The 24,256-nt window shown below is 43.0% G+C and overlaps 1 protein-coding gene across 6 annotated transcripts in view; it reads right to left on the reverse strand.

Annotated features, from left to right (window-relative positions):
- The window catches only part of LOC126259293 (broad-complex core protein isoforms 1/2/3/4/5-like), a 344,638-nt gene that overhangs the window by 309,936 nt on the left and 10,446 nt on the right, over window positions 1-24,256 (reverse strand). The gene's annotated exons all lie outside the window — the stretch shown is intronic.

A 24,256-nucleotide genomic window follows, 5' to 3' on the forward strand; every position in this document is an offset into this window, starting at 1 on the left:
TGTCAACATATTCCTTTGAAGACTGATTTCTGTGGTCAGTGAGACTTTCCCAGAGGCATCAATAATAAACATTTTTCAGATGGTGCAGCAAGCCACTTTAAACAGAGTTATTCTCTGTTGTGACTCCCGATCTTTCAAAGTGCCGCCGCGCAGTTACGCGCGTCCTCTACATGCGGCGCTGTCTGCCAGCCATGAAGCAGCAGCGCCACCTAAGCTGCCAGCCAGCCAGCGGTCGCTAGACTTGGACTCAGTTATGATTTGACTGTTAAAGTGTACACAAGCCTTACTCTGTTTACTTGATCTGTGACTTTCATGTATTGCGTCTTCCTTGAAATATATTTGTCCAACTTGAAGTTATCACAACTGGCGATGAGGTAGTGATTTTTCTTTTACATCGTTGACCTACATGTTTCCATGGCTACTATTGCAAGGTCTCGTAGAACAGCAAACGCTTCTCACAAATGCGATTCGTGATTTCGTCGCGGCATCCAACGCGGGGCGTCTCTCGTCGTTGTCTCTACATACTTTTCCTCCTTACGACGAGACGGAGGAAGACTGGTCTGATTACGAAAAACTTAGACAGCACTTCTTGGCATTTCATGTCGCGGACGAACAAACATGTAAGTATCTGTTCCTTTCATGGATTTCACCTCAAATGTATCGGTTGTTGTCGCAACTGGCTCCTTTGAAAGATCCTGCGTCTTTGTCCTTTGCTGAAATGTGCTCACCTCTGTCAGTCTATTTTCGAAAGCAAATTCATGTGGTAGCCTCTCGTGTTGCCTTTTATCGTTGTCAAAAACAACCGAATCAATCCTATCGCGCTTGGGTTGCTGAACTTCACGGCCACAGTAGAAAGTGTCAATTTGTTACTGAAGTTCACAAAGAATCCTATGCCGATTCCATGGTACGGGATGCTATTATCCGATCGGCGCCCGACAAAGAAGTTAGGCAACGTCCCCTTCAGTTGGCGAATCCGAGTCTAGAGGAAGTCCTATCCATCGCTCAGTCTTTAGAAATTTCTCGCGCCGCTGGAGCGCAAATAGAGGCATGGGGCGTTGACGAAGCGTGTGGCGTGTCCCCGCCGGCCGACGTGGCCGCAGTACGGTCCCAAGCGCAGCCTCGGCCTAACCGTAAACAAACCTCTTAAGAAACTGCAGCAAAACCCACGGGCAACTTCCTTCATGTTCGCGGTGTTTTACGAAACATTCGCGAGAAGATTGTCCGCAACGTTGGGCCGTGTGTCACAAATGCAAAAAAAAAAGTTCAAATAGCTCTGAGCACTATGGGACTTAACATCTGAGGTCATCAGTCCCCTTGAACTTAGAACTACTTAAACCTAAGGACATTACACACACCCATGCCCGAGGCAGGATTCGAACCTGCGACCGTAGCGGTCGCGCGGTTCCAGACTGAAGCGCCTAGAACCGCTCGGCCACTACGGCCGGCGCAAAAAAAGGGTCATGTGTCATCCGTTTGCAAATCCGACCGCATACATGATTTTCATGAACGTGACGCTGATTCTGATTGTGTTGTATGTCAATTGTACTTCTTCCCTTTCAGGGAAGTTATTCCTCACTGTCCGAATACTTGGTCGAGATGTGGATACTGGTTCTGCTGCCACTATCATCAATTCTCAGACGTATCTTCAGTTGGGTTCTCCAATCCTGTCACCTGTCACTAGGCAATTACGGACGTACAATAAACAGAAGATTTCTCTCTTGGGACAATTTGATGCTGAGGTATCTTACAAATCTGTCGTTCGCGTTTCTGGGTTCTCCACAGATGACTGTCAATATCGTATGATGCTATTCCTTATGCTCAATTGGATTCCTTGTCGACGACATTTTCGTCACTTTTCTCCTGGGTTAGACCGTGCAAACGACTTTGAAGCTCATATCACGCTCAAACCCACTGCTCGGCCTAAGTTTTTTCGGGCTCGTCCCATTCCTGTAGCCCTTCGTGATCAGGTCAAACGGGAACTGGATCGTCTCACTGCTTCAGGGGTCTTGCTTCCTGTCACTTCCAGTGAGTGGTCCTCTCCTGTCGTTGTCGTTGCTAAGCCAAATAGTAAATTCGTCTGTGGCGATTTCAAAGCCACTGTAAATGCTCAATGCCTTATCGACACTTGCCCTATGCCTCGACCTGAAGAATTGTTCACTAAACTTGCTGGAGGCCAGTATTTTTCTAAACTTGACCTGTCAGAAGCTTATCACCTTCCTCTCGACGCTGCTTCCCGGCAGTTTCTGGTCCTTAACACGCCTTTAGGCCTCTATCAATACCAACGATTGCCATTCGGGGTTGCCAGCGCCCCTGCTCTCTTTCAGCTATTCTTGGAAAAATTATTGCTCACTGTCCCTGGGTGTATAAATTACCAGGACGACATTGTCACTGGCTCCCCCACTGACGAACGTCTTCAAAATCTCCGCAGACTTTTTCATGTCTTAAAGACTGCCGGTCTTAAGTGTAATCTTCAGAAATCAACATTTTTTCAGGCATCTATCACGTACTTGGGGGTTTCAACAGGGTGTATACGTGGACAAGGAAAAAATTCTCGGATTTCTCCCGGATGAAAACACTTTTCCCTGTTAACTGACTGTATATTTTCTCTCGGAACTGTATAACTTATCAGTCCTTTGAATGATTGTGGTTTTACACACGGGTGTAGAATGCGCTTTATAAAACTAAACACGGGGGAAAACCACGTTTCGGAAAGATCTTGGATGTGCAGCAACATGTACGCTTCACATTTTCGTATTACGAAAGAATAAATTCGAATTCCACCAAATACCGCATGTTACTTTACGACGCATTGAAATCGAGACTGCGATGCGCTTTTGTAAGCCAGTCATAGCTCATGCCACGTGATCTCGCCAGCCGATGACAGCGGGTATTCAGACCTTAGGACACGTGATGTAGTCAGCCACTAAAAACATCACTGTCAAGTAGCGCGAACACACAAACAAAAACGTTAATGGTTTAAATTAATATACAGTGTTGCTACACGAAACTAAAAGCTTTCACGTATAATATTGGTCTAAGATTAATACGCTGCAAGAGAAGCTAACAAGGGAACCTCCCCATCGCACCCCTCTCAGATTTTGTTATAAGTTGGCACAGTGGATAGGCCTTGAAAAACTGGACACAGATCAATCGAGAAAACAAAGTTGTGTGGAACTACGAAAAAAATAAGCAAAATATACGAACTGAGTAGTCCATGCGCAACATAAGCAACATTAAGGATATTGTGAGGTCAGGAGCGCCGTGGTCCCGTGGTTAGCGTGAGCAGCTCCGGAATGAGAGGTCCTTGGTTAAAGTCTTCCATCGAGTGAAAATTTTACTTTCTTTATTCTCGCAAAGTTATGATCCATCCGTTCACTGACGTCTCTGTTCACTGTAATAAGTTTAGTGTCTGTGTTTTGCCACCGCACCGCAAAACCGTGCGATTAGTAGACGAAATGACGTGCCTCTACAATGCGCACCGAAAACATTTGCTCGCAAGGTCATAGGTCAACCGATTCCTCCACAGGACAAAACGTCTGATATGTTCTATACGAAACTGGTGACGGCATGTGCGTCAGCTGACAGGAATATGTTGTAGACCCATCTAACTTGTACACTTGGCGAATGGGTAAAAAGATCCTTCTACCTTGCCAATTTAGGTTTTCTTGTGGATGTGATAATCACTCCCAAAAAAGTGATGGAAACATAAGTTTGTCACATGAACTGCAACAAATAAATGCAATAGTTTCACAGTCGCACAGTTTTCCCTGTGCTCTGTCAAAACATATGTTTTTAACGTTTTCAAATTTTTCCGTGTGTAGACGGTCAAATCCTGCATGTGTCCAAGCAAATCTGAACATCTCCTGGAATTTTGGAGAGCGAAGTTGATTATGTTTGAGTGCCTTAACTTTGATAATAGTGTGAAAATAAAAAATTTTTCACTCGAGGGATGCTTGAACCAAAGACCTTTCGTTTCGCAGGTGTTCACGCTAACCACGGGACCACGGCGCTCCTGAGGTCAGGCACTCCTTTATGTTGCATATCTTGCGCATGGACTACTCAGTTTGTATATTTTGCTTATTTTTTTCATAGTTCCACACAACTTCTTCCTGTTTTCTCGATTGATCTGTGTTCAGTTTTTCAAGGCCTATCCACTGTGCCAACTTGTAATTAAATCTGAGGGGGTGCGATGGGGAGGTTCCCTTGTAAGCTGTCACATATAATGTTGGTCTTTTATGCGCGTATTACAATTTACGATACATCACACAAATGTGCCAGTAAAATTTTCAATAGCGACGTAAGTGTTTGATCTTCTGGGCTCGAAATTCATCTAAATGGCTCGACATCAAAGAGTTTATTTTTAAATGAGTCAAACGCTCTGTGGTGAAAGAAATTCATCGTACATTCTCGCACATTGTTCAACTTGCGTAAAAGGAAATTTACTTTGATGGTAATGCTTTTCAAACCACCATTCGGAATATTTTCCCACGACCTGTTAGAAAGAGTTTAGTTTCTGCAGTTGCCAGAGAGCGCCGGATGACAGACGTCACCGTGCTTGCGCAGCTACAATGCATTTAGGAGCCCTTTTTTTTTTGTACGTGTAAAACATTAAAAGATCTTACATCGTCATAAAAGAAACAAGGCATCAGAGGATACTCAGAGCATCGGAATTTCGTGACCCACACTAAAATGTGCACATTTAAAGTGCACATTCGTATGTCCAGATTCTCAGTGAAGTAGGCCACGACCTGATATTAACCGTATCAATGTGGTTTTCGGGGTGTAAATTTTCTTTGAGCACCAATACTGTGTTCTCATGTTTGGTTGTTTATTATGGCACAATGCCATACGTGCTAGAAGTTGAAAACGTGACTTGAAATGCGTGTGTGCAATTAAACACTTCGTTTCAATTATATCTGCCTCAGCGGAAAAGATTAATAAAAGGAAATTTCTTTAGCAAACCGACAAAAATCACGTCATTGTTCTGCAAGGCATTAATGTTTGACTGACAGGAAGGTGGAAATAAAATCTGCTACTAACACATTTTAGCCTTCCATAATTATGTGAATGTATTTTAATTCACTTGATAGCTGCCAGCCACAGAAATGTTTTTTCATTTGACGTGAGAGCAGTAAACGAAGAGGAAATAGCAAAATCATTAAATGTAAACACGGGTCACGTGGAGATTACCCACTTCCCCACTATAACTGACTGCTCTGCGCATCAGCCTCAGGTCTACGATATTTCCGAACCGGGGTAATACTCCGCCACTCCCTCGAGCGTTTGAGGTAGGACATCCAAAATTAAAAAAAATACAAAAATATTCATTTTGTAGCGCTCAGCTTTCTGAAGAGCCTGATGCACAAAACGAATGTGTGCGAGGAATTGTAGCACATGTTATCTGATCTTAGTGTGCCAAAGCGCAGTGCCTCGCCTCCTCACACAGCATTTTTCTATCGCACGTCACTGTATTTCGGTCTGTGGAATCGAAACGTGTATATTTTGTACTGGATGCCATCAAACCATATTCAGGACAGTGGAAATTGAGTCCTGTGGTGCCTCTCCTGCTTACAGTCAGCCGGTTTCACATCCTGTCCCTCTTTTTCATTCTTTTTAAATAAAAAGAACTCTTCAGAAAATTTGCACTCTTTATTCCCTATTAGCTAACGACTTGCTGCTTTGTGTGACATATAATTAAATATAGGATACAAAGACCCAGTAAAGACATGGGACAAGCAAGGCAATACACATTTCTTCAATCCTTAGCTCCTAGAATTTTTTTCTCTAATCTTGCTACAGCTTTATATGGCGTGCTTTCCTTTCTGCGAAAGAATCTATTACCTCAATGTTCGTCAAACGTTTTGCTAGACGAAAAATCGAAATGTCGCTGTCTAATACTGCAAAAGCTGTTAATACAAATAGGACCCAAGACTGGTGTGGTTTCCCTGTCTGGTTACATCTATTTTGTCACTGTCTGCTAGATAAAACAAACGAGGTCTTTCTAATACTGCAACAATTGTAACACACACTAAATAAACGACGTTTTGGCACAAACGGTCTTTTTTTGTAACGACAGAATATTACACAAAATACCAATATCAAATGCCTACTAGGCCTACTACAAGAAAAAAGTTTCACGTTAGAGAATAGCTTCACACTTCATTCATACGTTTGTTTCTCAGGCATGAGATCGAAAAGTAGTAGTACGAAATTTGTATAAAAACTTGGAATAGTCATATTGTTCCATAATTTGTGTGATGTCCCCGTTTCTTCTCCTTCCTCGTTCTAATACAGTCATTCTGTAACTATTCCTGCCAGTGTCAAAGCTTATTCACAGGTTAACTTCAATAACCCCGCCAGAATCACCGGTTTAGTTACCTGCGATTATTGTCCGGTTAGGCGTTGTTACATGTTCGTACAACGCGTTTTCCGCGCTTCTTCCAGAATAGAACTTAAAGCGGCTAGGTTTGTTGGTTTGTGGGGGTTGAAGGGACCAGACTGCGACGGTCATCGGTCCCAAAGCGGCTGCTAGCTGGGACTGTACAACTGGCCCTTATTAGTATAGCGATCTGTCCAAAAATTTTCAGTCAAAATTTCATTTTCTTCGATACACTGGGAAGGTAATATGTAATCTTCCTTACCTATTATTCGTTTATTTCCACTCTTGCAGTCTGAATCTATGGATTTCGCTAATAATTATAACAACGCTCATCATTCGCAAACCCAAACAACCACACAGACAGCGGTTGGCATTCAGCCGTTCCGCTTTACTCTGGTCAGCTCGTATAGCCGCTTTTGTCTGTTGGAAAGTTTGTTTCTACATGCGAGGAGGATTCCCCTCACAGACATGTACACTACGCGCGCATTTACAAATCCACTTAAGATTCATTCCGAAATCAACTTAGAATGTGTTCAAAAATGTTCAAAAACAGACAGAGATGCGTTTCAAAGTCATATGAATAATCGACAGACTAATGTGCGCTGGATGGTAGTCGCTTTGTGAAACAAGGTTTTTTTCCCTCTCAAGAATATGAATTTGCCCCCACCCCCTCCTATATCTGGACCTGCTGCCCACGCATGAATCTGGCAGCTTGGGCGCTCCAGTAAAATTTTTCCCGGTAGCATCTAGCTGCTTGCTGCGACTGCTTGCACAGCCAACAGCCACATTTCTGTAGCCAGAAGCGGAAGAAGGTACTATTCAACTGCAAATGCACTTCATCCCACTCTTAACTGCTAAAACGAATCTAATGAACAGTTGTGACGTCACGCTCATAGGAGGCACTTTGTTACGAAGCACTGCATAGTCTTCCTATAGTCTTTGACACATTTTGCTGTTGGTAGACGCTTGTATGAGCACTGTGATTTGTTGCTGTATCTGGCGCATTTCCTATGCAATTTAAGTTTAATAATCGTTTTTTCTCTAGTTCAAGTTTTATTGCTGCAGTATTATCTGCAGTAGCGGGATACAGTAATATCCTTTGTTAGAGTATCGCTCCTTAACAGTCAAAATTACAAAAATTTAACTGAAAACAAAACAATGAAAAATTTCCGGAATTCTTCAAAATTCCCGGTTTTCTCCCGGATGTCCCTGTTCTCCCGGCTCGTATACACCCTGTTCAACTCTCTCGGGATGCTATTCGTCCGCTTCAGCAAACTGTCGCTGCGATCGATGCCCTTCCTAGCCCTACATCTGTTAAGGAACTGCAGGCCTTCTTGGGGAAAATAGCATACTATCACAGGTTTTTACCGTCTGCTGCTTCGGTGGCTCAGCCGTTGCATCGCCTGTTGCATAAAAACGTGCCTTTTCACTGGTCCGCGTCATGCGATGGGGCTTTCCAGAAATTGAAGACTATGCTGAAACAGGCCCCGTGCCTGACTACTTATCGACCTGGCCAACATCTTGTTCTTGCTACGGACGCCTCTCAATACGGGGTCGGTGCAGTCCTTGCGTACCGTTTTTCTGACGGTTCTGAACAACCCATTGCTTATGCCTCCAAAACGCTCACTGATGCCAAACAAAAGTATTCTCAAATTGAAAAAGAAGCTTTGGCCATTCTTTTTGCTCTTCATAAGTTTGGTGTTTATCTCTGGCTCAAAGTTTCATCTTGTTACGGATCACAAATCACTTGTTTCCTTGTTTCATCCATCGTCACTTCCCGACAAGGCTGCACACCGCCTCCAGCGTTGGGCTTTTTACTTGTCTCGTTTCAATTATGAGATTAATTTCTGGCCGACGGCTCACCATGCGAATGCTGATGCACTCTCACCTTCCCATGGGTCCTGATCTGGCATTTGATAGGGATTGTTTCAACCTGGATGTTGCCGAGCAGCGGGTTGTGGATGGGTTCCCCATCACCGGGGACCGGCTGGCGGCTGCTAAGGGTTCTGACCCTACCCTCTCCCGGGTTTCACGCTGTATTCAGAAGGGTTGGCCAGATCGTCTGTCCGCTAAGACTTCTGATCCGTTGCGGAACTACTACGCTTTGCATTACCGCCTCACAGCTAGGGATGGTGTTATCCTCCTTTCCACCAAAAATGCTTCACCGCGTGTTGTGTGGTACCTGTGCCTTTGCGTGCTTCGGTCTTGCGCCTCCTTCACCAAGGGCACTGGGGTGTCTCTCGCACAAAATCTCTGACGCGCTGTCATGTGTACTGGCCCGGCATCGACTCTGAAATCGCGCACATGGTCGCTGCCTGCAGCCCTTGTGCGTCACAGGCCGCCGCCCCAAAGTCATTTTTGTCACCGTGGCCTTCGCCTGAGAAGCCCTGGGAGCGTATTCATGCCGACTTCGCGGGACCTTTTTTAGGTACTTATCGGCTTCTCGTTATTGACGCCTACTCTAACTTTCCTTTCATTGACCGTTGCACGTCGCCTACCACTGCGGCAACCACCAATGCTCTAGCTCGCATTTTCTCTTTGGGAGGCCTTCCCTCTACTCTTGTTACTGATAATGGTCCGCAATTTGCCTCTTCCGATTTTGCGGATTTTTGTGCCCGTCACGGCGTCATGCATGTCATGGCTCCTCCATTCCAACCACAAACGGTGAGGCTGGGCGACTGGTCCACACATTTAAGGCTCAGATGAGGAAACTCCTGACTTCTGCTGATGCGCTTCTCCAATTTCTGGCTTCTTACCGTTTCAGCCCCATGGGCGACCACAGCCCGGCTGAGCTCTTACATGGCCGATAGCGCCCCGCACGCTACTTCATCTCCTGCAGCCTTCCACCTCACGGCCGTGGGTGCCTTCGCTTGGTCGGTTCACCGCCGACGACCTTGTATGGGTACAGGGATATGGCAGGCGGCCAAAATGGAGTCCTGGCAGCATCTTAAGACACCGTGACCGACGCCTGTATGAAATCCAGACGGACACGGGTGTTGCAGTGCGTCATTCGGACCAGCTTCGGCCTCGTGTGCTGGCAACGCCTGTTCCGGATGCCGCTACACCACCTTCGGCTCTACCTGATGCTCGGGATACTGGAATCTCTCATTACTCACAACGCAGTCCTCTCACCATCATATCGGTGCCAGCACAAGCACTGACGGCACCAGGAGACGTGTCCATGCAGGAACCAGATGACCATCATGTGTCTGAGCAACTCTACTCGCCTCCTTCTCCTACGGACGCAAACACATCGCCCATATCTCTTGTTATAACAACCGGACTTGCCGCAACGGGCAGATTGGTGCACGGAGCCCCAGCAGATTCGACCCCCACTTCTGTCATCTCGACCCGTTATCATCGGGGACACTTCCATCCGTACGGGAAGCCGCCTCCTCGAGACTTTACGGCCAGCCAAACACCTATGGACGTTAGCAATCTACAGGCCACCTCCATCAAGACCTGTGCAAAAATTCAAAGGGGGGCAAAGTGTTGTGACTCGCCGATGTTTCAAAGTGCCGCCGCGCAGTTACGCGCGTCCTCTACATACGGCGCTGTCTGCCAGCCATGCAGCAGCAGCGCCACCTACGTGGCCAGCCAGCCAGCTAGCTGCCACTAGACTTAGACTCAGTTATGATTTGACTGTTAAAGTGTACACACGTCTTACTCTGTTTACTTGACCTGTAACTTTCATGTATTACGTCTTCCTTGAAATATATTTGTTCAACTTTTAAGTTATAACATTCTCTCTGTAATTTAACGCACCTTCAGGAAGAGTTCAAAGTTCTGTTAGCATGGAACTTTCTAGCTACAGATCATGGGACAAGCAGTGTCAATGATGTTGGTGAGGAACTGAAGAAATTAGTATGGCATTGAGTATTAGGAGGAAAACATCTGGTTACAGAAGTCTTTTTAATGGGGTGCCAAGAAAGTGTCAATTATTAGAGATATTTTGTTCTAAAGATAAAGCGCCTCAACAAACTGCAATTTCATGCCAATGTTAATGACATTAAAGTGATAACTGACACTCACTCTAAAAACTACACTGCAAGTTGTATCCCCAAATAATGTGATTTACAAAGGGTATGCTTCGTCCAAAAGAAAGTTTCAACTTTAATTTTATGACAGGCACATGTCCAGATTAAAAAATGTTTCAAAGTTTAGTGCTTTTGTAGTGATGAGGTTTATTACAAAAATGGCAACTAAATTTCATAGGACAAATCTTACAACTTGGCAATACTGAATGTGAGATACTTTGGTTCCTGATATTGATAATCGCCAGAGATTCTATTTCCCAGTGTAGACATCAGTCGTGTATCATAATGGACGTTCTGATAAAGAATGCTGAAACTATGACACTAGTAAAGTAATTATTTTATGAAAGGCAAAGCTTTAGAAGTTTTCATTTGGTAGCTGTCCCTTTCCGTCACATAAATAAAAAATAAATAACTCTAAAGCAATGATTTCCATATAGTTCTCAAGTCTTATATTAATACTTGATATGTGGCTATTAATTCCTGAAATTATGAGACAGCACATTTGTATAGTTTCACATAACTTCAGAGATGTTTTAACTTACACAAAACTTCAATTCTGTATGTATCCCTTTCAGTCACAGGAGAAATACTTCATATTTTTACTTCAGTTAACAAAATATTTTATCTTTAAAGCTTTTGCATTAGCCTTAGGACTCAATTTATCTGTTATAAATAAAATAAACATTTATAATTTGTTATAAGTTATTTTTATAACTATACAGAATGAACAAACCTTTCAAATGCCCCATTCCATCACATGAAATGGCCTTCCCACTCATCAGCATTAATTTAAATTTTTCTATACTTAAAAGCTAGCTGCTATTCATCACTCACACTGGAAATTTTGCCAGTCATCTTGTATCCTCCTAAGTCATTTAATGATATCTTTCTGTACTCCAAAGTATTATCAGCAAATAGCTGCATGTTGCTACTCCCATTCTCCATCAGATTATTTGTGTGTGCATACAGAGGATAAGTGGCCCAATAACACTTTCCTGGGGCACTTCTGACGATAACCTTGTCTCTGAGGCAGCCCTCCGTGCTACTCTATCCTATGCAAGCTGCTTCATCTCCCAGTACCTACTGCAACCTACATCCTTCTGAATCTGCTTAGTGTATTCATCTCTTGGTCTCCCTCTCTAATTTTTACCCTCCACACTGCCCTCCAATACTAAATTGGTGATCCCTTGATGCCTCAGAACATGTCGTACCAACCGATCCCTTCTTCTAGTCAGGTTGTGCCACAAATTTCTCTTCTCCCCAATCCTACTCAGTACTTCCTCATTAGTTATGTGATCTACCCATCTAATCTTAAGCATTCACACTTTTCGAAAGCTTCTATTCTCTTCTTGTCCAAACTATTTATCGTCCGTGTTTCACTTCCATACATGGCTACACCCCATACAAATACTTTCAGAAAAGACTTCCTGACACTTAAATCTATACTCGATGTTAACAGATTCCTCTTCTTCAGAAATGCTTTCCTTGCCATTGCCAGTCTACATCTTATATCCTCTACTTCGACAATCATCAGTTATTTTGCTCCCCAAATAGCAAAACTCCTTTACTACTTTAAGTGTCTCATTTCCTAATCTAATTCCTTCAGCATCACCCGACTTAATTCGACTACATTCCATTATCCTTGTTCATCTTATACCCTCCTTTCAAGACACTGTCCATTCCGTTCAACTGCTCTTCCAAGTCCTTTGCTGTCTCTGACAGAATTACAATGTCATCAGCGAACCTCAAAGTTTTTATTTCTTCTCCATGGATTTTAATACCTACTCCAAATTTTTCTTTTGTTTCCTCCACTGCTTGCTCAATATAGAGATTGAATAACATTGGGGAGAGGCTACAACCCTGTCTCACTCCCTTCCCAACCACTGCTTCCCTTTCACGTCCCTCAACTCTTTTGACTGCCATCTGCTTTCTGTACAAATTGCAAATAGCTTTTCGCTCCCTCACATATATGGGAACCTATTCCATATGCTCAGAGCTTCATTAACAGTCTGCAGGGGTGCACCATGTCAAATGTTTCCTGGAAATCTAGGAATATGGAATGAACCAAGACTTTAGTTTGGCACAACCAAGTCCATCCTGCATGCATATTCCAAGTCAAGACGACTTCCCTTACAATTAAATGAGCTGTATGTCAGCTTCTAATTCCTAGCAATTATTTTGAAGGATTTATTCAATTGTCTTACTAAAATATTAAGGTATGCTGTTGGGCTTCTCAGAGCAACTGCCTTTGACTTTGGTAAGTACACTGAGGTGACTGTCATGGGATAGTGATATGCACATATGCAGATGGCGGTTGTGTCACAAACACATGGTATAACTGGGCAGTGCGTTGGCAGAGCCATCACTTGTACTTACGTAAGTCACATGAAATGTCTTCTAACATTATGGTCACACAGTGGGAATTAAGACTTTGAACGCAGATTGGTAGTTGGCTCTACACTCTTGGGACATTCCATTTTGGGAACCATCAGGGAATTCAGAATTCCAAGATTCATAGCGTCAAGAGTTCTGAGAACACCAAATTTTAGTCATTACCTCTCACCACAGACAATGTAACGGCTGACAGCCTTCACTTAATAACTGAGAGCAGCAGTGTTTGCATAGAGTTGTCAGTACTAACAGACAAGCACACTGTGTGAAATAACTGCAGAAATCAATGTGGAACATATGGTGAACGTATCCATTATGACAGAGTGCTGGCAGACGACAAATGTGAATGTCTTCACTAGCAGCATGACACCGCCTTCAGTCCCTCTTCTGGGCTTGTGACCACATCAGTTGAACCCTCGACAACAGGAAACCTAAGGAAAACTATGACCTGGTCAGATGAGTCCCAATTTCAGTTGGTAAGAGCTGATAGTTGGTTTTGAGTGTGGTGTAGGCCCCATTAAACCATGGGCCCAAGTTGCCAACAAGGCACTGTGCAAGCTGTTGGGGACTAAATAACGGTGAGGGCTACATTTACACAGAATGGACTGGGTCGTCTAGTCCACTAAAGCAACGACTGACTACTAGGAAACCATTTGCAACCATTCACGGACTTCATGTTCTCATGACAATGTGCCTTGTCACCAGCACACAACTGTTCGTGACTGGTTTGGAGAACATTCTGGACAAGTTGAGTGAATGATTTGGCCAGATCACCTGACATGAATCCCATCAAAAATTTATAGGACATGATGAGAGGTCAGTCCGTGTACAAGATCCCATACCTACAACACTTTTGCACATATAGGTGGCTACAGAGGCAGCATGGCTCATTATTTCTGGAGGAGATTTCCAACAAATGCTGAGTGCATGCCACATTGAGTTGCCAAACTATGCTGGGCAAAATGAGATCCGACACAATATTAGGAGCTAGCACACAACTTTTGTCACTTTAGTGTATTTGTATATAGGTGCATCCATACAATGCCTTTCTTCTGTTCAACTTTTTGCATGCACTTAATTTCCAACAGCCCAACTACGCATATGCATTTGTTTGTGCATAATTTTCTAAAAATGAGGCCATCTGTAATGGAGCATTGCTTCCTGGGTTAGGTGGGAATCTGTTGGGCTGTTTAGCAGATGACAGGCAACTGAAATCCACTTGTGTTTTCTTACATAGTATGTTGTGGTTATGCTTTAAGTACAATAATGTCTGTTAAATCCAAATAAAGCATGCTGCAATTCATGCATCTACAAATTTCACCAGATAAAGCGAAGTCATATGGAACACCACTTCAGTAGATCGTCTGAATGTGGTATGTTAAAAAGTCTCCAATCATATGGCTGCACAGAATGTTAAGTCTAGAAGAGGGAAAACAGAGAAGCAGCAGCCTACAAATGTATGGAAAGCATATATGAAAACAATGGACATATATTCATGTTATGATGATGTACCGCACAACAACTGAAGAGCCTCTGAACAAAAGAAAAGATGGGACGTGTGTAGCTCCTCAGCAAATTAATACACTCCTGGAAATGGAAAAAAGAACACATTGACACCGGTGTGTCAGACCCACCATACTTGCTCCGGACACTGCGAGAGGGCTGTACAAGCAATGATCACACGCACGGCACAGCGGACACACCAGGAACCGCGGTGTTGGCCGTCGAATGGCGCTAGCTGCGCAGCATTTGTGCACCGCTGCCATCAGTGTCAGCCAGTTTGCCGTGGCATACGGAGCTCCATCGCAGTCTTTAACACTGGTAGCATGCCGCGACAGCGTGGACGTGAACTGTATGTGCAGTTGACGGACTTTGAGCGAGGGCGTATAGTGGGCATGCGGGAGGCCGGGTGGACGTACCGCCGAATTGCTCAACACGTGGGGCGTGAGGTCTTCACAGTACATCGATGTTGTCGCCAGTGGTCGGCGGAAGGTGCACGTGCCCGGCGACCTGGGACCGGACCGCAGCGACGCACGGATGCACGCCAAGACCGTAGGATCCTACGCAGTGCCGTAGGGGACCGCACCGCCACTTCCCAGCAAATTAGGGACACTGTTGCTCCTGGGGTATCGGCGAGGACCATTCACAACCGTCTCCATGAAGCTGGGCTACGGTCCCGCACACCGTTAGGCCGTCTTCCGCTCACGCCCCAACATCGTGCAGCCCGCCTCCAGTGGTGTCGCGACAGGCGTGAATGGAGGGACGAATGGAGACGTGTCGTCTTCAGCGATGAGTCGCTTCTGCCCTGGTGCCAATGATGGTCGTATGCGTGTTTGGCGCCGTGCAGGTGAGCGCCACAATCAGGACTGCATACGACCGAGGCACACAGGGCCAACACCCGGCATCATGGTGTGGGGAGCGATCTCCTACACTGGCCGTACACCACTGGTGATCGTCGAGGGGACACTGAATAGTGCACGGTACATCCAAACCGTCATCAAACCCATCGTTCTACCATTCCTAGACCGGCAAGGGAACTTGCTGTTCCAACAGGACAATGCACGTCCGCATGTATCCCGTGCCACCCAACGTGCTCTAGAAGGTGTAAGTCAACTACCCTGGCCAGCAAGATCTCCGGATCTGTCCCCCATTGAGCATGTTTGGGACTGGATGAAGCGTCGTCTCACGCGGTCTGCACGTCCAGCATGAACGCTGGTCCAACTGAGGCGCCAGGTGGAAATGGCATGGCAAGCCGTTCCACAGGACTACATCCAGCATCTCTACGATCGTCTCCATGGGAGAATAGCAGCCTGCATGGCTGCGAAAGGTGGATATACACTGTACTAGTGCCGACATTGTGCATGCTCTGTTGCCTGTGTCTATGTGCCTGTGGTTCTGTCAGTGTGATCATGTGATGTATCTGACCCCAGGAATGTGTCAATAAAGTTTCCCCTTCCTGGGACAATGAATTCACGGTGTTCTTATTTCAATTTCCAGGAGTGTAGAAATTGAAAGAGGGCACTGATATGCAAAAAGTATGAAATTGGCAAATGGGTAGGGTCTGTGACATTCCCAGATTTGCCGAGTCGGAGGATGATAACCTACGAATAATCTTCTATAATTGAAGTTGAATAAACAACTATTTTATAAAATAAAATACAAAAGACATACTGAAAGACAATTATCCTTCATACAACTGAGAACATCCATTACATACGTCCCAGTTTTAGAAAATGCAAAATACATACTTCAAACTGGCATGTAAGTTACCAGCTAATGAAATGTTCTTGCCAGCTTCATTGCTACAGTTTCCCAAGCATAAAATCTAAAATCTTGCCGTGGCCACCTGAAGTTTTCAAACAAAGATGTCAGTGTCCCTTTGTATTTCTATTACCTCTGTTAACATATCCCCTGTGGCTCAGTCCACCACATGCCCCGATGCAATTCTTTCCATCCACTTCCCAAAATTGCAGAAGTGATTATTATGTCCAATTCTAAGCTGCAAAAGGCTCAAAGGTATATATTTATTTAGCATGAGCTAAATAACGGAAATATGTTATTGCTTCAATTCAGTCCCACCAATGACCTGATTGATAACACTTTTTTGTGGGGGGGTTTTCAACTTTTCGGGCCACGCTGTGTCCCAATTGCTGTGCTGCACTCTTTTAGCACCAAACACTACAGAAAACTGGTCACTTATTGTTTTACATTAAAATTCACACACCACCATTCATTACCATTAGTAGGCAAGAATAGTCACTGTAAAAGACACACATCGTCATTTGTTAGTGCTAGCAGCCAAGAATAGCTGCTTTAAGGTATTTAGTAAAATATTGTTTATTGTTAAGAGACATTTATCATCTACAATAATTATAGCTGACACCAGTTGCAATAACATTACACTGCACAGTTCACTAGAAATGGATCCATCTACTTCTGGGCTGCTAGTAACGAAGAAACAAAGATGTAGTGCACCATTAGTCGAGGAGGGACTACTCTATCTGAACTAGTGCCAAAATAAAAGTGATTCCAGTGACCATGACATTTCTCCCACATCAGACAATGATCCAGTTTACAATCCACAAGATTCAAGATTGTTTTTGGATTTAAATATAAGTGATGATGACTCCTGTTCTGATGGAATTCATGTTATCGTATGTAACTCTGATTATGGTAATGTCAAAGCTGAAAATGATATCCCAATTTGGGAACAAAATGGACAAAATATAATATGAGCAATTTTTAACTGGGATTCAGAAGTTAATATTTCCACCAATTTTGATATCCCTTCCTATGTTTAAAAATGATGATAACACAAAACATGGTATTGGATTGTAGATTGTATTTTATTGGTCCTGTTGTCTACATAGCAGCTTATGCGTAAGACATTGGACAAGTCAAGTTATAAATATACAGGCTGAAAGTAAATTCAAGGCATACATATTTAAGCTTACAATAATACACTTTACACGTAAGTATTTATATAACACATTTCATAGATTTAAATATTCTTCAATGGAGTAAAAGCAGTGATGCTGTAAATATGACTTTAGAGATTTTCCAAATGTATTGACCTCAGTGATAGCTTTTATGTTTTCAGGAAGTTTGTTATAAAGCTTAACTCCCATGTGAAAAGTACCTTTTTGGCACAGTGCTGTGCTGATTTGAGTCATATGTAAGTTTCTGTTTTGTCTGGTAAAGTGCTCATGTATATCACAGTTTTTATGTAGTCTCGGGTCCTTGCCTATTACACTTAATTTAAAGAACAAAAGGGTTTCCATAATGTATACACACGGAAATGGGGAATACCAGATTTCTTAAACAGGGGTTTACTAGAGTCTCTAGGCTTGCACCCAAACAAGATTCTAATGGCCCTTTTTTGTAGTTTAAAAGTGCTATTAACTATTTTAGAGTTTCTCCAGAAGGTGATCCCATATCTAAGACGAGAATGAAAGTATGCATGATATGCATTCAATACTGTTTTCTCACTACAGCATGATTTTAATGAACAAAGAAGATAACATGTTTTGCTCAGTTCTGCATTGAGATATTCAATATGCTTATTCCATCTGATGTTACTCTGCAGCCAAAGTCCTAAGAATTTGGTTTCAGTACTGTTACCAACTGGTTCGTCATTGATAGAGACTGATGGGATAAACATGTCCTTGTTAGGAACATTGTGGAATTTTAGAGCAACGGTTTTCTTACTGTTTATTACAAGCTGATTACTCTGTGCCCAGCTGCTAAGTTGTTTCGTGACCGTGTTTACTGTCTGCTGTAACTGTTCATCGTCGTCTCCTTTTAGTAGAATCGTGGTGTCATTTGCAAATATGATTGATTTGTGTGCATCAATATTTAAGCTTAGATCATTTATGTACAGAAGAAACAAAAGGGGTCCCAATACGGATCCTTGGGGTACACCACATTTTATTTGTTTATAGTCAGATAAGTGATTAGATACAGTTTTTAGTTCAATATTTGTGTGCTTGACGCACACTGCCTGCATACGATTTGTCAGGAAGGAACTGATCCACTTGTTGGACAGACCTCGAATACCACATCTTTCTAGCTTTGATAGCAGAATTTTATGGTCCACCATCTCAAAAGCTTTTGACAAGTCAATAAAGACTCCTATTGTTTCCTGTTTTTTGTCCATCAGGTTTAGGATGGAATTGATGCACTCATAGACAGCAGTTGTCGTTGACCTCTTGTTTCTGAATCCATGTTGTTCATTACATAGGATGCTGTTTTTATTTATAAATTTCATAAGTTTCTCATACATAACTTTTTCCAGTACTTCAGAGATGCAGGAGGAAGTTGTGATGGGTCTGTAGCTATTTACATTGTCTTTATCCCCTTTTTTATATACAGGAATAACTTTTGATGTTTTTAACACATCAGGGAAAGTGCCTGCCTGAAGTGAGCAATCGCATAAATGTGTGAGTACTTCAATTACGTTTGATGCACTCTTCTTTAACACTGTTGCAGGTATACCATCAATACCTGCCGATTTTGAATTTTTTAGTCCTTTTATTGCTTTAGCTACTTCATCTTGTGAAACAGAACTGATGTACATTGATCCTCTACATGCACTTATTTTATATTCATTTGCCTGGATGCTCTAAAGTTTGATTGTAACATATTTTCAGCAACACCTGTGAAAAAGTTGTTGAATGTGTTGGCTACTTCTAAGGGGTTTGTTACTTTTTGATTTTTATGTGATAGTGTTATATTTTTCCAAGGTTGTCTGTATTCTCCACATTCTTTTTTTATAACACTCCACATAGCCTTTGATTTATTAGCTGAATTATAAATGATTTCATCATTATGCACTATTTTTGCTGCTTTTATTACTTAATATTTTGGTGTATTTTTTATAGTATGCGCGTACTACAGGTGAGGAATTTTTTGAGTTACATATTTCATGAAGTAGTCTTTTCTTCTGGCATGAAACCCTTATTCCCTTTGTGATCCAGCTGTTTGTTCTAGAGTTTCCCCGTATGGTTAATGTTTTCAGTGGGAATGCAAGTTCAAAGAAATGGGTTAATGTATCAATGAAAGTGTTGAATTTTTCGTTTATATCGTTCATTTTGTACACTCCTAGCCATTTTTCTTTCTGTAATAAGTTGTTGAAGTAGTTCACATTATGCTGGTTGTTAATAATACTGCCTTGTACTTTTATGCTTAATATTTGAGCAAGATGATCACTAAAACCTGCATTGAAAATTTTTAGTGAGGTGTTGTGTAAACTCTTCTTTACTAGAAACTGATCAAGAGCTGTTTGACAAGTTTCTGATACTCAGGTAGCTGCTTTTACTTCAGCCTTTAAATTGTAGGACGTTGCAAGGTTCAAAATGGTCTCCCTATTTCCACTATTCGTGAGGAAGTCAATATTGAAGTCACCACAGATTATCAATTCACAATCCATTTTATTTACTTTATTTAGCAATGACTCCATTTTTTTAAAGAAAAGTTCAAAATTCCCGGACGGTGATCGGTAAACTGTAGCAATAACCAGGTTGAACTGAGTAATTTTTATAGCTGCAATTTCATAATCCTTTTCGACATTTGCCCTAGTTAAGTCAGGTAGTGTAATAAAATCTACATTATCCTTTGTGTAAATTGCTATCCCACCCTGCTTGCTGTTTTTCCTGCAGTAGTAAGCAGCCAAGACAAATTTGTTTATTTTCGTATCCTGGATTAATTCTGGGTTAAGCCAGTGCTCAGAAATGCATAACACTGAGATCATTAAGCTCATGTGTTAATAGAACGTTAATTTCATCGATCTTATTACGCAGGGATTGCACATTATGGTGATAAATTTTTAGTTCGGGCGTATTCACGATTTGGTAATTGGGAATCATATTTACAGCATCACATACCTCTAGTTTAAATTTGGAATGTCAGCAGTGTTGTATTTTCATTCTTCTTTCTTGTTTATTTTGTTTTCCTCGCTGTTGGAAAGATGTTCAGGAAGCTGATAAATTGTTCTATCCCTTACAAGTCTTTCTTTGATTATTTCACTAACACGATCACAAACCAATCTTTTCCCTTCATCGTTCAAATGCATTCCATGCTTCATGTGCAGATTTCCATGCAGCTTGCTTATATCCAGTACATCGCACTTAGTGTATTGAGAACAGTTTCCGTATTTTAATGGATACAAACAAATAGGCAGCACAGAAACTGTCGAAAATAATGGGCAAAAAAGAGGTCTCAACTAGCCAACAGGGTTGACACTTATGAGGAATAAACGCGCAAGTTTATTGGCATAATGCTAATACGAGGTTCAACAAGAGCCCAGAGATTTCACTTGATTGATCAAAGAATCCATTGTATGAAAATAAAGTATAAAAACCACTATGCACTGTGACAGATTTCTACCATTATCTTGATATGATCCTGCTGGCACTTCGTTGATAATGATGCCCCTAGAAATGTAAATGACACATGTTTCAAAGTACAGTTGTTAATTGAACATCTGCCCAGTAACTTTCAAAATGCTCTGACCCCTGGAAGACAAATGATAACTGATGAATCTATGTTTCCTTGGAGAGGAAGATTGACTTTTAGGCAAAAGGTCCCTAATAAGTCTCACAAGTATGGCGGAAGACTGATCAAAATTTGTACTTTCACTTTGCGTATTTATCAAATGAAAGATGACAAACTGTAAGGTGCAGTGGTGCTGGGGCATCACTACGAAAATGTGAGAGCCTCTTTTTGGAAAAGCTCACATTCCTTTGTTGAAAATTTCTACACAAGCATTTCTCTAGTACATGAATTGTTGGATAAATTTGTGCTTTTCTGTGGAATAATTCATCCATATAGAGCAAGACTTCCCAAAGATATTGCGTAGAAGAAACTTAAAAAGGAGGAAATATCTGGAGCAGAGAATAATAATAGTCAAAATTTTTAACTGTGGGAATAAAAGGAGAACACTAATGCTTTTAATGGTTCCTGAAGGGGTGAAATGATGAAGAAAGGTTGCAACAGTACTTCTACTAGGGGCCTCTGTAGTAAATTCTTGGATTCTGCATTGTAAAATGAGCACTTTGGGGTGAAGAATGTCATTTCCAAATTTTCAGAGTCCCATTGCCGTGCTCCCTGTGCCATTCCTCCAACAAGAAAGCAAGCTCATACTTGGGGAAAAATCGAGGGACCGGCAACAAAATTTTGGCAATACTGCACACTGTGCTACAAAAGGATTTTTGCTAAGGAAGGCAAAAAAGCAGCACACAACAAAACCAGAAAAGTTACAACCTTCTGCAATGATTGTCCAGGACAACCTAAAATGGGTGTCAATACTAAGAGAAGGAAAGTTACCACTCACCACATAGCGGAGATGTGGAAATGCAGAGTCGCAGATTGGCACAACAAAAAGACTCTCACAATTAAAGCTTTCAGCCATTAAGGCCTTCGTCGACAATAGACATGCATGCACACGCGCGCGCAACTCACACACATGATTGCAGTCTCAGGCAACTGAAACCACACTAAACCACACTGCAAGCAGCAGCACCAGTGCAAGACGGGAGTGGCGACTGGGTGGGGGTAAGAAGGAGGCCGGGGTGGGGAGGGGGAGGGATAGTATGGTGGGGGCAGAGGACAGTGAAGTGCTGCAGGTTAGACAGAGGGCAGGGGGGAGGTGGGAGGAGGGGAGGGGGAGGGAAGCAGCTGAAAAGGAGACAAATAAAAAGACCAGGTATGCTGGTGGAATGACGGCTGTATAGTGTTGGAATGGGAACAGAGAAGGGGCTGGGTGGGTGAGGACAGGGACTAACGAAGGTTGAGACCAGGTGGGTTACGGGAACATAGAATATATTGCAGGGAAAGTTCCCAACTGTGCAATTCAGAAAAGCTGGTGTTGGTGGGAAGGATCTATATGGCACAGGCTGTGAAGCAGACATTGAAATGAAGGATATTTTTGGCAGTATGTTCAACAACAGGGTGGTCCACTTGTTTCTTGAGCACAGTTCGTCAGTGGCCATTCATGCGGACAGACAGCTTGTTGGTTGTCTTGCCCACATAGAGTGTAGAGCAGTGCTTGCAGCTTAGCTTGTAGATCACATGACTGGTTTCACAGATAGCCCTGCCACTGATGGGATAGGTGATGTTAGTGACCGGACTGGAGTAGGTGGTGGTGAGAGGACATGTGGGACAGGACTTGCTTCTACATCTATTACAGAGGTACGAGCCATGAAGTAAGGGATCGGGAGCTGGGGTTGTGTAAGGATGGACAAGTATACGATGTGGAATCCAAAATTTTTGGGACCGGTGCTGCCATCTGGAAAGTAGGAGTAGCAGGTCTTTGCACCGCTAGGTGGCGACAGCTGCATATCTGACGAGTCAGTGTGCGGAGTGGCATTCAGCTAGGAGGACGTGTTGTGTGTCCACAGTAATTCCCATAATATTTTGTATTTGGCGTGTGGCGATTTTACAATGGATCCGCTAACAGAACAGCGCGTGTGTATCAAATTCCGTGCGAATCCTGGGAAAAGTGCTCCGGAGACCCTTGCAATGATTCAACAAGTGTTTGGGGGACAGAGCATGAGCCATACGCATGTGTTTGAGTGGCATGATCGGTTCAGAGCCAGCCGTACAAACGTCGAAGATGATGCTCACACTGGAAAGCTCGTTAGCTGTGCAACACCAGACATTGTTGGCAAACTTCAACAACTGGTTCATACGGATCAATGTCAAACCATTCAAGACCTTGTGGATGAAGCGGGTATTGGTTATGGGGCATGTCAATGAACGTTAACTGATGAATTGGGCATGCATCATGCCACCACAAAATTTGTGCCTAGGATCTTGACTGCCGATCAGAAGGCACAGCGTGTTGAAGTGTGCACGCACCTTCGTCAGACCACATCTGATGATCCAACCTTCTTGTCATGGGTTATCACCAGCGACAAGAGCTGGGTTATGGTTATGACCCAGAGACAAAGCAACAATCGTCCCTGTGGAAGGGCCCGAGCTCTCCAAGACCCAAAAAAGCGAGACAGATGAAGAGCGAAGTGAAGAGCATGATCATTGTTTTCTTTGATACCAAAGGAATTGTGCACAAAGAATTTGTCCCACCCAACCAAACAGTGAATTCCGCATACTACTGTTACATTTTGTGATGGCTCCATGAAAATGTGTGGCGATGACAGCCTGAACTTTGGCGTCAAGGGAACTGGCTGCTGCATCACGACAACGCGCCCTGTCACACGTCCTTGCTCACCAGGACCTTTTTGGCAAAAAACAACATGGCGGTTGTACCCCACCCACCATACTAGCCAGATTTGGCACCTTGTGACTTCGTGCTATTCCCAAAACTGAAACTCAAGCTGACAGGCCGTCGGTTCAACACTCTAGAGAGTATTCAAGAAGCTTCGCTGGTGGTGATAAACACCCTCGAATAACAGGATTTCCAGAAAATGTTTGACCAGTTCCAGAATTGCTGGGACCGGTGTGTATGTGCAGATGGGAACTACTTCGAGGGTGATGGTGACCATTAGTCCAAAGGTAAGGTTTTCAACAGAAGGCAGCACCAGTCCCGAAAATTTTGGATAGCTCCTCGTATTGTGTAGGTTCTGTGGATGGTGGAATACCATTGTGGGAGGGGTGGGAAGGATAGTGTGCAGGACATTTCTCATTTCAGGGCACGACGAGAGGTAATCAAAACCCTGGCAGAGAATGTAAGTCAGTCGCTCCAGTCCTGAGTTACGAGGGAACTGCTCCACTGTGGCCGGATGGTGGAACTTTCGGAAGTAGTGGGAGACTGGAAAGATAAGGCGCGGGAGATTTGTTTTTGTACTAGGTTGGTGCTTCAATTACTAAATACTTTTTCTGAATAAGATTATGTCTTGGAATAAGAAGTATTACTTTCTGTCGCAACAGAACACATAATTTTTAAGAGTTTTGATTGACTGTAATGCAGAAGTGCTGAAATTTATGATACAGG

This window comes from Schistocerca nitens, chromosome 1, assembly GCF_023898315.1.
Source record: "Schistocerca nitens isolate TAMUIC-IGC-003100 chromosome 1, iqSchNite1.1, whole genome shotgun sequence".
NCBI lineage: Eukaryota > Metazoa > Arthropoda > Insecta > Orthoptera > Acrididae > Schistocerca > Schistocerca nitens.